Source organism: Apium graveolens, chromosome 7, assembly GCF_009905375.1.
Source record: "Apium graveolens cultivar Ventura chromosome 7, ASM990537v1, whole genome shotgun sequence".
NCBI lineage: Eukaryota > Viridiplantae > Streptophyta > Magnoliopsida > Apiales > Apiaceae > Apium > Apium graveolens.
In genome coordinates this window covers 85,049,631-85,064,094 of record NC_133653.1, presented here as the reverse complement: position 1 = coordinate 85,064,094, position 14,464 = coordinate 85,049,631, and positions in this window count along the sequence as shown.

Genomic DNA, 14,464 nt, shown 5'->3' with positions numbered 1-14,464 from the left:
TAAACTGATAATCCTTATGTACATAGTAACCAATTTGAGCATCCTCAAAATGGAAACCATGTCGTTTATTTGAAGCCATTGCTTATCACAACAAAATCAAATTTAATATGCCATTATTTCATGTCTGTGTTGTTTCACTCAATATGATCACCGAAAATACAGACTTTCCACTCTTACTTTATCTAAAGCAACCCTCAGGTTCACGTAAATAGATATTTCTCCAAATATCTATTTAGAAAGACTGTCTCAATGTTCATTGATATACTTTTAAATTTCACGATACGATAACTTTAGTATCATCTTAATGAACATTATTCCCAAAACTCGAGAATATTTCATAAAGTATATAAGGTCATCACTTTTGACTGTATTATTTTATTATAAGTCTGACCTTTTACTTCCTTCCGACCCACATATATTTTCCCAATTTGAAAATTCGTTGTCCTAATGCTTCTATCTCGTAAGAAGATCCATATATTTTTTTAAACAAGATTCTGTCAAACAGAACCACTCTCTCTATTTCTTAACATCCTTTCCCCCCACGAAGGACATAGAGAGAACATAAACAATCCATTTTCTAGTACACGTGCTAAAAAATCTTGATTTATTGACTTCTTAATAATAGCCAAATTTTTTCTTGATATATTCACTTATCAAGGAATTATACGAGAAGCACATTGCTTCTATTAAACTTACAAGTTTACCTTCAAGCAAATTATTAAGACATTCGGGACTAGCAATTACCCAAGTCTTTTGTTCTCTACAGGTTCATCCTCACATTCATCCAATAACTCGTAAGATCATTTAGATGACTTTTAATTACAGATCTACTAGGAACTACTAGCTTATCGCATAAGCATTCCTAAACTTTGTAATAGTATTCTTATGAATCTCACAAATTAAATTCATATATCGGACAATATTAGACTCAACCATTGTCTATGTATCCATCCAAAATATCTCAATTGATTTTGGATCTCATGTTACCATAGAGGTATTGGTATCAATTTTTGAGATACCCACATATTTCAATTATTTTGAAGAATGTTCCATTATATTCCACTATTCATAGAAAATTCAATAATTTTCTATTCTAGATACCTCCACAATTTTGATATTTCACGGAAAGTCAGAAAACATTCCAAAACTAATAGGAAATTTAATTATTTCCTTTCATGGTATCTTGTTTAGGGAACGATCAGCCCTTTATAACTAATATCCACAAATTCAGTGATAGTTTGAGCTTATCACAACCGTTTTGCATCTCCCTTAGAGCGCAACTCAAGCCTGCATCTACTCCATTTATTTAATGTGAGTAAGGTGCAACGACATCATGAATATTCATGTTGGAAACAAAATTCACCCGGTGATTATTCATCATTAAATTTATTCACTACCATCTTAATTATTTGTATTAAGTTTGTTTTACCCTTGAGCTTATAAAGCACACATTTCTCTATTTAGCTTCAATATTGACTCGATCATGAGTACGAATGTTTTACTATCAAACCAGAAAGTAAACACATATCGTGTCTGTAATATCTTAGATATCGCGTGTAATTATTTTTATCAATAAATAATTATTATATGATTATTATGTGAATTTTGGTAAATTATCTGATGATTGATATTTATATGTTTATATGTGATAAGATATGAGTATGTTAATTTTAATATGTCTAGAATAAAATATAGATAATGGTGATATTTTTCAGGTAATTTTTGGATCGTTATATGATTTTATAATGATTTACAGATTTATCAATTATTTTTCGGAATAATTACAAAACTATTTTATAAAGTCGGGAATCGTCCAACTCCAACCGTTTTTACGTTTTTACAACCCGAAACTCTTCCGAAAATTCCTTCCTAACCTAATTTGATAATTCCGGATATTTTCCATGTTTTAACTTTTTCAATCCGGATTACGGTTTGACCCGTACGCGTCCCAGCGCAGAATTTCCGATACAATAATCATTATGATAAAGCAACAACACCCGTATTCTCAAAAGACAGGATAATATTAGATTATGTTCGTATAAAGTGTTTTATAAGAAGCCCGATTTGGATAATTATCCAATACAGGTATTAAATCGGATCGTTCTTGTAGTTACTTAGCGGCTAAGTAACTAATTTATCGATCCAATCCCTTTTATTATTTCATTTAATTCGTATAATCATACTCAGTCAGTAAAATCTAATAAAATACAGAGAAAACCCAAATTATTCATTACGTTCTTGAAAATAAAACGCATAAACGAAGGCGTTATCGAACTCCGATGTGGGCGTGCCATATATCAAAACGAAGCTCTCGAAAAGATCTTTCTGAATCAATCCACTATTTTAGTGCAGAAATCAAGGTATTTTTCTTATTTTCTTATTTTATTTCAAATTATTTAAAGATTAAATTCTGGAAATTTGTTCTTGATGTTGTTGATATGATTTGATGCTAGAATCATGTAGATCTTTTCTTCCTGGTCATTTTGATATATTATATGAATGATTTGGAGTTCAATAACATATAGAAATTGATGTTTGATTCTGGAAAATTGAAAATAGGGTTTATGTTCTTGAATAATTTCAATCGAAATTTGGGATTTTTAATTTTACTGATCCTGGGTTAAATCGACTGATACCAGCTTATAGATCATCCTAAATGAACCAATTCATGTGTTTTATTTCTCTGTTGGATGCCGAAAATTTATCGCCGGAAAAGCTCGAAGCTTTGCCGGCGATAATAGCGTTTTCCCCGAAAAGGTTAAACAGGGATCTCTCTGCGAGCATGATTGACTGGGTTGTGGTTCTGGATCACTGGGGAATTGATTGGGCTCGAGAACAGATTGGGAGCACCAGTATTTTATCCGAATTTAATTCGCCGGATAACTCTCCGGTGGCCGGGTTCTTCCCGTTCCTAGTTGACCCGTTCGGGTCGATCTTGGACTTGGGATTGACCCGGTTTTGATCCACAAATTCTCCAAATTTGTTATAAAATCTGTTTTTACAATCCAGCCACCAAAGTTTCAATAAATTTGCAAATATTGGATTCTGTTATTAAAATTGATAAAAACAATATTTCCGTTTATAATTAATTTTAAAAATTGTTTTAATTATTTTAAAAATTACAAAAATTCAGTATTAAATTTTTGAAAATTATTTTTAGTTTAAAGATAAATCTTAATTAATTAATTAATTAATTTATGTTGATAATTAATTATTTAATTAGTCAATTAATTTAAATATTAATTGATTAATTAATTTAATTAGTTATTAATTAATTTTAAATTATTATTTAATTAGATTTAATTACTTATTTTGATTTAAAAATTCCCAAAAATAGTTTCGAGCTTTCAAATGTTGTTTAAAATTATTTTTAAAGCTCGATAATTATTATTAAATCATTTTAAAGTCAGATTCGGGTGTTCGAACCCTGTTATTTAATTATAAATTGATTCGGAGACCCGGTTTAATTCCGAAAAATATTCAAAAATTTGTATTAAATACTTGGAAATTCATTTTGACCCCGAATCTTCTTTGAATATCTTACGTGCTATGTGTTATATGTGATCTGATTGATGCATAATATGACCGTATGCGCATTGTTTAACGCTTTTATTCATAACTTTCGATCCGTACGCCGTATTTGGGTGAAACGAAGGGTAGATAAAAGCTTATGACGTCTATGTAACGATTAGAATAATATGAGATTAAATATTAAAAGATACTTGTGGTTCTTAGCAAAGTAAGCGAGGCATAGAAAAGAAAGCCAGCGATCCGTAAATACAACTGAAGGATAGAAAGAGAAGGTAAGTGATTTGTTAGATATATTTGATAATGTCATGACTAATATGATTTGTGTTTAGTTTTCAGATCTTACTTAACAGGACAAATCAGTACTTAACTGGAAATCAGTACTTATACTGAAGTCAGAACTTAAGTTGTCAGAACTTAAGTTATCAAGAGATATTTATCAGGAGATAATATCAGGACTTAAGGAGACTTTCAGATAAGGAAGGCGGCTGATTGAAAGGAAAGAAGATCAATACAAACGCAAGAAGAGATATGCATGAAGAAGGAATTCTATGAAGAATAGAATACTTGGAAGAAAAAAATACTAGTTGATATATTTTAGGAAGCAGAATTGTATTCCATATCAATTAGAATTTATCTTGTAACTGTGTAGTATATAAACACAGACATAGGGTTTACACTATATGTGTTATCATAATCGAAGTTATTATTCTTTGTAACCCTAGCAGCTCTCGTGATAAATTGTTCATCACTGAGAGAGGACAGTTCTATATTGTAAAAGAGTTTATTGTTTTAAATAAAATCTATTTTCTGTGTTCTTATATTCGATTTGATTGTGATAAACACTGTATTCAACCCCCTTTTACAGTGTGTGTGACCTAACAAGTGGTATCAGGGCTTATCTGTTAACACACAAACAGTTTAAGATCAAAAAGCAATCATGTCTGAAGAAGAACAAACTCCAACCAAGCCCACCAAAACTGAAGAACCTCCAAAGACTCAAATCCATAATCGATATGAGACTATTAGAGTTCCCATGCTGAAACCATCTGAATATCCCAAATGGAAGGTGATGATGTCTATGTTTCTGGAAGCTACAGATCCAGAATATCTTGACAGAATCAATGAAGGACCACACAAGCCAACCAAACTCTCTGTTGTAGTTGCAGGTGAACCGACAAAGTCTGTTCCAAAGGAGAAGAGTGATTACACTGCTGAAGATATCTCATCGATTGCTAAGGATGTTAAGGTACGACACTTGCTGCATAGTGCCATTGATAATGTCATGTCAAATAGGGTAATTAACTGTAAGACTGCAAAGGAGATATGGGATGCCTTGGAGACAAGATGCCAGGGAACTGATTCAATTAAGAAGAACAGGAAGACTATACTCACTCAAGAGTATGAGCACTTTGACTCAAAACCTGATGAGTCATTGACTGGTTTATATGACAGATTTATCAAACTCTTGAATAATTTATCACTAGTTGACAAGGAATATGATCTTGAAGATTCAAATCTCAAATTCCTGTTAGCTCTTCCTGAAAGTTGGGATTTGAAGGCCACCACTATAAGAGACACCTATAATCTTGAAGAAACAACTCTTGATGAAATTTATGGGATGCTCAAGACTCACGAACTTGAGATGGAACAAAAAAGCAAGAGGAATGGAAGAAAGTTAAGGACAGTTGCTCTAAAGGCTGAGGAGGAATCCCCCAAAGCAGCTGCCTCAAGAAAAGGCAAAGGAAAAGCTCTCATCACAAAGTCCGATACTGAGTCATCAAGTTCTGATAGTGATGATGATTCAGAAACTGAAATCTTACCTGAGATGGATACTGATGAAGAGATGATGGAGCTGTGTGCTCTTATGGTGAAAGGAATCACACGGATTGCATACAGGAAATTCAGAAAGGGAAAGAAATTTTCCAGGAAAGGTGCAAGTTCTGATAAGAAGGGTTTCAAAAAATCTGAAGGCAAAGGAGGAAAGTATGATAGAGGAGATTACTCAAATGTCAAGTGCTACAACTGTGGTGAGAAAGGCCACATATCTCCTGATTGCAAGAAAGTGAAGAGTGACAAATGCAAGGCTCTTGTCAAAAAGAAGAAAAGCTGGACATACACTTCAGATTCTGAAAGTGAGGTGAACTATGCCTCGATGGCAAACGCTGATAGCAGTTCTGATAATGCTGAGTTAAAGGTACCTCAAACTACTTATGCCTTTCATACTGATGATATTACTGAGTTGAGAAGATATCTTAAAATCATGTTTATTAGTTATAGATATCAAACTTTAACATGTGAAAGTTTAACTTCTGAAAATCTTGCTTATAAAAAGAGGAATGATTATTTAGAAAAAGAGTTAGTCATGTTCTATCAAACTCCGAAAGATAGAGATGATGCCTTTTATGTTAGGGATGAAGTACTTAAAATAAATGAATCTCTAAAAACTGAGTTAGAAAAGGAAAGAGAGATTATCAGGACTTGGACTAACTCTGGCGGAACAACTCAAAATTTGTTAATTAGTGGAAACTGGAAAGAAGGCTTAGGTTATGGAGATGATAAGAATGATAAGGGAACTGTAGAAATTGAGCCTATAGTTGTTAAACAAAAGACAAAGGTAAATCCTGTTAAGTTTGTAGTTGTAAAGTCTGATATTGATAAATCAGAAGTTAAAGAGAAATTAACTTCTGACAAACCAAAACAGGATAAGCCAACTGAAGTTAACATAGGCTTAATGACAAAGAAGCAGCTTAAGCATAAGTTGAAAGATGTTAAGAATGTAAACAAGGTAAAGCTCCCTAGGAAAAATAGGAATGGAAAGGAAGGTGTGAATAAAAGTAATGATTATAAGCCTGTTCCTAATGCCCCTAGAAAGAAATGTCATAACTGTGGAAATTCTAACCATTTGGCTTCTTTTTGCAAGAAAAATAAGAACATAAACTCCTTACCTTCAAAGTCAGGAGTTAAGAGTCATTCTGTTAGATATAGGCCACAAAATCCTTGTTTTCATTGTGGTAATTTATGGCATTCCATTTATACTTATAAGGAATATCATAGTTTGTACTATGATTATTATAAAATAAAACGTTCTTTAAAGAAAGTTAGTATTATTCCTTCTAGTATAAGTTCTGATGCAAAGTCTGATAGTGTAAATGCTGATAAGAAAAATGTTAACATAAACTCTGATACTAAATCCGCTGCAAATGTTAACAAACTTAATAAGGCCAAAGGATCCAAGCAAGTCTGGGTCCTTAAAACTAATCATTAGTGGTCTTTGTGATTGCAGGGCAACAGGAAAAACATCCTAGCTCTGGACAGTGGATGTTCAAGACATATGACTGGAAATAAATCCCTGCTATCAGACTTTGTGGAGAAAGCTGGCCCAAGTGTTTCTTATGGAGATGGCAACATGGGAAAAACTTTGGGATATGGAAATATCAATCTGAGGAATGTCATCATTGAAAAGGTAGCTCTAGTCTCAGGACTTACATAATTTACTGAGTGTTAGTCAAATCCGTGACAGAGGTTATCATGTGGATTTCTTTGAAGAACACTGTGAAGTTGTAAGCAAATCTACAGACAAAGTTGTTCTGAAAGGATGTAGGCATGGTAACATTTATGAAGCCAAGCTTTCAACAAGTACTGATGGTTCTTCAATCTGTCTGTTAAGTAGAGCATCAATTTAAGAAAGTTGGAATTGGCACAAGAAACTCTCTCATTTAAATTTCAACAATATAAATGAACTAGTCAAGAAAGATCTTGTGAGAGGTTTGCCAAAATCAGTATTTGCTCCTGATGGCCTTTGTGATTCCTTTCAAAAGGCAAAACAAAGAAAATCTTCATTCAAAAGCAAGACTGAATCTTCAATTCTTGAGCCTTATCACCTACTACATGTTGATCTATTTGGTCCAGTGAATGTCATGTCTATTGCAAAGAAGAAATATACCATGGTCATAGTGGATGAGTTCACCAGATATACATGGGTGTATTTCTTGCACACAAAAAGTGAAACTGCATCTATCTTGATTGATCATGTCAAACAACTGGATAAAGTGGTTAAAGACTCTGTGAAAATCATAAGAAGTGATAATAGCACTGAGTTCAAGAATTTGGTTATGGAAGAGTTCTGCAAAGGCAAGGAATCAAGCAGGAATTCTCTGCTCCTGGAACTCCACAGCAAAATGGAGTTGTTGAAAGAAAGAATAGAACTCTCATAGAAGCTGCACGAACTATGCTTGATGAGGCAAAGTTACCAACCTATTTTTGGGCTGAAGCTGTGCAGACTGCTTGTTTTACTCAAAATGCAACACTCATTAACAAGCATGGAAAGACACCATATGAGATGGTGAAGAAAAAGAAGCCAAATTTGAAGTATTTTCATGTATTTGGATGCAAGTGTTTTGTTCTTAAAACTCATCCTGAACAGCTATCCAAATTTGATCTAAAAGATGATGAAGGAATTTTTGTTGGATATCCACTTTCCATAAAAGCCTTCAGAGTCTACAATTTAAGAACAAGGGTTGTCATGGAATCTATCAATGTCTCTTTTGATGATAATAAAATTAATGGACTTGAAGATTTCAATGATCATGATCAGCTGAGATTTGAGAATGAAGTTTTAAATTCTGATACTGTAAATCCTGACAGTCTAAATCCTGATACTGCAAACTCTGATGGATTAAACTCTGATGTTATTGAAACTGTGATGACTATGCCAAAGGAAGATGCACCTGTGCAGGGGGAGCATACTGAAGATACAACCACATCTCAAAAAGCATCAGAACCTATAACTGGCACTTCAAGTTCTGATTCAATAAGTTCTGATGGGCCAAGTTCTGATAATTCTGGGAACTCCAATTTTGAAGGATCCAACTCAGAGAGCATAATTTCAGGGGGAGCATCAGAAAAGGTTGATGAAGACAGCATGGATCATGGGGAGCATCCAGTTCTAGAGAAAACCTTCCATCTGCAAGGAAGTGGACTAAATCACATACACCTGACTTAATTATTGGAAATCCTGATGCAGGTGTCAGAACTAGAACATCTACATCAAATGAATGTCTCTATCACTCTTTTCTTTCTCAGACTGAACCAAAAAAAGTGGAAGAAGCTCTTCAAGATGCTGATTGGGTGTAAGCAATGCAGGAAGAGCTAAATGAATTTGAAAGAAATAAAGTCTGGACCCTAGTACAAAGACCAAAGAACAGATCTGTTGTTGGTACAAAGTGGGTATTCAGAAACAAAACTGATAGTGATGGTATAATTACAAGGAATAAAGCAAGGCTGGTTGCAAAAGGATATTCTCAACGGGAGGGATTTGATTATGATGAAACATTTGCACCAGTTGCTAGACTAGAAGCCATAAGGATATTTTTGGCTTATGCTGCTCAGAAAAAGTTTAAAGTCTTTCAAATGGATGTAAAAAGTGCTTTTCTTAATGGTGAATTGGAAGAAGAAGTATATGTTGAACAACCTCCAGGTTTTGTAGATTCAAAATTTCCTAATCATGTCTACAGACTTGACAAAGCACTTTATGGCCTTAAGCAAGCTCCAAGTGGTATGAGACTTTATCTCAGTTTTTTCTGGAAAGCGGATTTAACAGAGGGACTATTGACAAAACACTGTTTTACCTCAACCATGGAAAGGACTTACTTTTGGTGCAGATATATGTTGATAATATCATTTTTGGTTCTACAAATGACAAACTTTGTAAAAGGTTTGCCAAGCTAATGCAGTCAAGATATCAAATGAGTATGATGGGAGAACTTAGCTATTTTCTGGGCCTTCCAGTCAAGCAGAATGCAGAAGGAACTTTTATTTGTCAATCTAAGTACACCAGAAATTTGTTGAAGAAATTTAGAATGCAAGATTGTTCAAGTGCATCCACTCCTATGGCCACTGCAACAAAATTGGATAAGGATACTGGTACATCAGTAGATATTACTGATTACAGAGGTATGATTGGCTCACTACTCTATCTAACTTCAAGTAGACCTGATATCATGTATGCTACCTGTCTTTGTGCAAGATTTCAAGCAGATCCAAGAGAACCTCACTTAACAGCTGTGAAAAGAATTTTCAAATACCTAAAGGGTACAGCTGATCTGTGATTGTGGTATCCTAGAGAGTCAGACTTTAAGCTAATAGGTTACACAGATGCAGATTTTGTAGGATGCAAAATTGACAGGAAAAGCACAAGTGGAAGCTACCAATTTATTGGAGGCAGATTAGTTTCTTGCTTTAGCAAGAAACAGAAGTCAATTTCCATATCAACTGCAGAAGCTGAGTACATTGCTGCAGGAAGCTGTTGTGCACAGATTCTTTGGATGAAGAATCAGTTACTGGATTATGGGTTAACATATTCTAAAATCCCTATTTACTGTGATAATCAAAGTGCTATTTCTATGACAGGTAACTCAGTTCAACACTCAATGACAAAGCACATCAGCATCAGGTACCACTTTATAAGGGAACATGTGGATGAAGGTACAGTGGAATTGCATTTTGTTCCAACAGATCAACAACTAGCAAATATCTTCACAAAACCACTATGTGAAGCAACCTTTACAAGATTGGTAAATGAACTTCGAATGATTTCAGGTTCTTTTTCTAAATCTGCTTAGTTTATGTTCTGATACATCAGACTTTATGATCAGTATTTACAGATATTGCTATCTTTGTGAATTCTGTGTCTAAATTGAAAATTTGCTTAAATGCTGATTGTAGCCTGATATGAATTTCTAAACTCTGATAGTGATATGAATGTTTTTGTGACTATTCAATCCAATGAGGATAATTGTGCTAGATGTTGCACTAGTAGTCTTTAATATACTAAAGATCCCATGTCTGAAGTAATTACTTATATGGAAATCTCTTAACACAAGAAAATTCTGATATTGAGTTTAGTTGAAGTTTACTTTGTGTATCTTATTACTAAGTCAAAAACTAGAATAGTGCTTCTTATCTGTTAAGTTCTGATGTTAGTAAATCTGATGGATGTACTAAGTGCTGATAAGCCTCATTTATCAATAGAAAATAAAAGAAATAAAAATCAGGTACTCCTTTGAGATCCAGAGTAAACTATGTGGAAGGGAAGATCCAAGTGCATTGCTGGTATTAAGTAATATGCATTAGAAAAGCAAAATAAAATTTTCTTGGTAACTTTTCACATTCTCTGATTACTGGAGAAATACTCTGATAATAGCATAAATTCTGATAAGCAGTTGTGACTCACTTACACTGAGAAGCCACTGTAAAAAGGAATTTCAAAAGATGCATAAAATGAGCACAAAACAGTTGAGGTGGACTCTTGCATGAACTCATTCTATAGTAGACTTCAGAATAATGACAGATTTTAAGCAAAGTTCTTAGTTATGCCTTATTTCTAAGATGTACTGAAGTGAATCAGACTTTACTCTTTGTCTGATATTTAGCTTAATGCACACACATACACTCCATATGAAAGATGAAAATTAGTGTGGTGATAAATGTTATTTTGGATGAACTATTTAAGTGTTAGTTGCATAAATTCTGAGGACAAGTTCTGATGGAAGTTCTGATGATTAAGTTCTGATGTACCTATATCAGTATTTGTGTGAAGAATTACAAGAATAAACATTCACTTTTCGAGTTAAGAAGCCATATTCTGATGACTTTTAAATTCTGATAATAATCAAGTTCTGATGCTGACGTGGCAGTATTTATTTACTTGGTTTATTTTTGGTCATTACCTTAACAGTTACATTTTTTTTGGAATATTGGTTTATGTGAGATAGAGCAGTAATAATCATTTGTTTAGTGGGAGCAGTTTTTTTAAAAAACTGAACGTGCAAAGTCATAATTGTTTATTTACCGTGCCCATTAACTTTTTCCTTAACTGCTGCATGTTTGACAGGTGTAAAGGTCTGTTCCACTCCTCATTAACTGCTGTATAGTGGGTTGTCTAAGTAAAAGAGATAAAAGATTTTCAAATATTTTATTCATATTTTTATTCTATTTCACCCTCTCTCTTTTCTTATTCTCTCACATTTTCTGACGGTTCACTCTACAGACATTTCAACAAACACCTTGCAAGAAAACAAGTTTCTCACTAATTTCTGATGGCGCCCAAGGATTTAATTATTGATGGAGCCAAGTTTGTACCAAATAACTATGCTGCAATCTTGAACAAGGATGAAGCTCCATCTGATTTGCAGTTTGTGCAAGATTTCTTAGCAAATAGTGAGATTGGGTATGCTTTGACCCAACCTCAAACCATTTCAAGCCAACAAGTACTGACATTTTGGCGGACTGGGATTTTTGATAATGGTGGTGCTACTGGTACTCCAAGCATCGTATTTGAAGTAAATGATGTTGAACATGTAGTTACTCCTGGGGCAGTTCACAAAGATCTCCACTTACCAGAAGGCTGTACATTCTAAACAGTGGAGGACCCTGTTCTACAGTAGCTTATGGCCAATTTGGGTTATGAGAAAAGTCTGGGAAAGCTTGGGCAACTGAAAAGAGCAAATATCAGGAAATAATGGAGCTTTTTCTTTGATTGCATCACTAAGGCATTCGCCAATAAATGCTCCAATTTTGATGCTATTCCAATCATGAGTCAGCAAATCGGGTATGCTCTTATTCATCAAACTCACTTTGATTTTGCAAGTGCCGTGCTAGGTTTCATAAGGGATAGGATGATAGATGATAGGAATGTAGTCTACTTTGCTAGATTTTGTCAGCTTATATATACTTTTTGTTGTGTTGATGAACTCCAACCTACCACAGATTTAATTCCACCCTTTAAGCTTGCAAAAAGGGCTTTTAATGATTTGTTAAATGCTGACATTAAGAAAATAGTGGTTAGACCCTTATAAATACCTCAGTTAGTGAAACAAATACTGGTAAATGCTGATCCTCAAACCTACACATCTATTTACCCTGATGTTCAACCCACATCCCAGCCACCACAACAGCCATCAGAACATACCACATCTACACAAACACCTCAACCTCAACCTACTCAACCTTCCATCAGGACATATTTCAAAACATCACAGTCATCTCAATCTCAACCTTCAGCACATCCTGTGAAGCCTTCATCTTCCAAACCCAAGAGGACTAAGACAGTACCTCAGACTCAACAGAAGAGAAGGAAACTTGTTCGGAGAGATGAGTCAGACAATGAGGAACAGATTCCCATGTCTGAACCTGTTGTAGTAGAAGCTGAGAAGGTCTCTTCTCAGAAAGACACTGTAACTGGGAGTTTTAGGCCTCTTAAAAGGCTTAGAAAGCTAAATCCTGATGATAAAGCTCCTACATTATCTCCACCCTTGAAGAAAATGAAAAAGCAAAGAGCTCACAGGGACACAGTTGAGTCAGAATTAGAAGAAGAGGAAGCAGCTAAAGAAGGGGGTCAGGAATCTCTGATCCCAACAGAACCAATTGTTATTGAATTACTTCCTTCAGCACAACCATAAACTGCTCAAGACAGAGTGCCTACTACTCCTGTGTCACCTATAATTGAACAAGTACATGCTGATAACCCAGGCACAAGTGCTGAGATTGATATTCATAACTTGATTGTGCCTGAGGTTTTGTACTTAGAAGCTCCACCAACTCACATCACTCCACCAACAACACCAATTCTAGATGCTGATTTCAATGAAGATATTCCTACTACACCAATTCTGAATCTAGATGATGAAAATCAGATTTTAGGTGGGCATCAAGGTTTGGCTGTTGATCAGAACTTAGTTGGAGATCAGCACTTAGAGGATGATGTTGAAGCCTCAATAGCCTCTCATACTATTCTTTTATCAGAGGATGTTGATGATGCTGATTCTATAAGTTCTGATGCTGCTAATGATAACCTTACTGGTGAAGCTGCTGTCAATGTAGATGCTGATGCAGTTGGTCCATCAGGACTTGCACCTCAACAAGCTCCAAACAAAGCTGAATTAATCAAAAAGTTTGTTAGAGGAGATGCACCAGTACCTTTGAGTGAAACTCCTAGAGGAAGGGAATGGACTAAGGAATGGAACAAGGTTGATTTTGTTCCTTCTTCAACCATACTTGCTGACCACTTGACCAAAGCTAATGAGATGCTACTCAATGATGATTTCAAGACACAGCTCAGAGTTACTGCACTAAGTACAAGGCACCTTCAAGGTCAACAATCTGTAACTCAGGCCAAGGTAGACAAGATTCAAGAATCCATAAATCAGCAAGATATGCTTGTCAAGCTGGACAAGAAAAGGTTTTTCAAACTTACCTTTGACAGAGTTGAGTACATTGAGAAAAATCAGGAGAAGCAACAGGCTCAGATTGATGAAATTTTGAAGAATTAAGCTTCTCATCAAAATCAACTCAATGAGATCCAATCCTCAGTGGAATTGCTTCTCTCTCTTCTTTTACCTGCTGATACCAAAAAGGGGGAGAAAGTAATTAAGTCCAAATGCAAAACTGTTAAGACACTGAAGGGAAAGGATGATGAAAAAGATGACCAGGGAAACTCTGGAATGGGTGGAGGTCATAGTCAAGGTAAAGGTTTTTCATCAAGTAAAGCTGGAACTACAAGTCAAAGAACAAGTTCTGATACTGGGAGAAGAACAAGTTCTGATACTGGGAGAAGAATAAGTTCTGATACTGGTAAAAGGATAAGTTTTGATGAACATCTAGAACTTGATGAGAATATTTCAAGACAGTTATTTCTGAAAGAAAATCCAGGAATGGACTTTGAGAGTCTAAATGAAGAAGAAGCTAGACTTAAGTTAGTAAGTTCTGATATAACAGTGAAGCAAGAAACCTCTGACATAGCTCAGGTTGGCTTGATATCAGAAGATAAGGAAAAGGAAACCTCTGACATTGCTCATGTTAAACCTTCAAAGTTACTCCTACCAGGATTCACCAAAGCTAAACATACTCAATCTTTGAAGACTGCAACAAGTGGTTA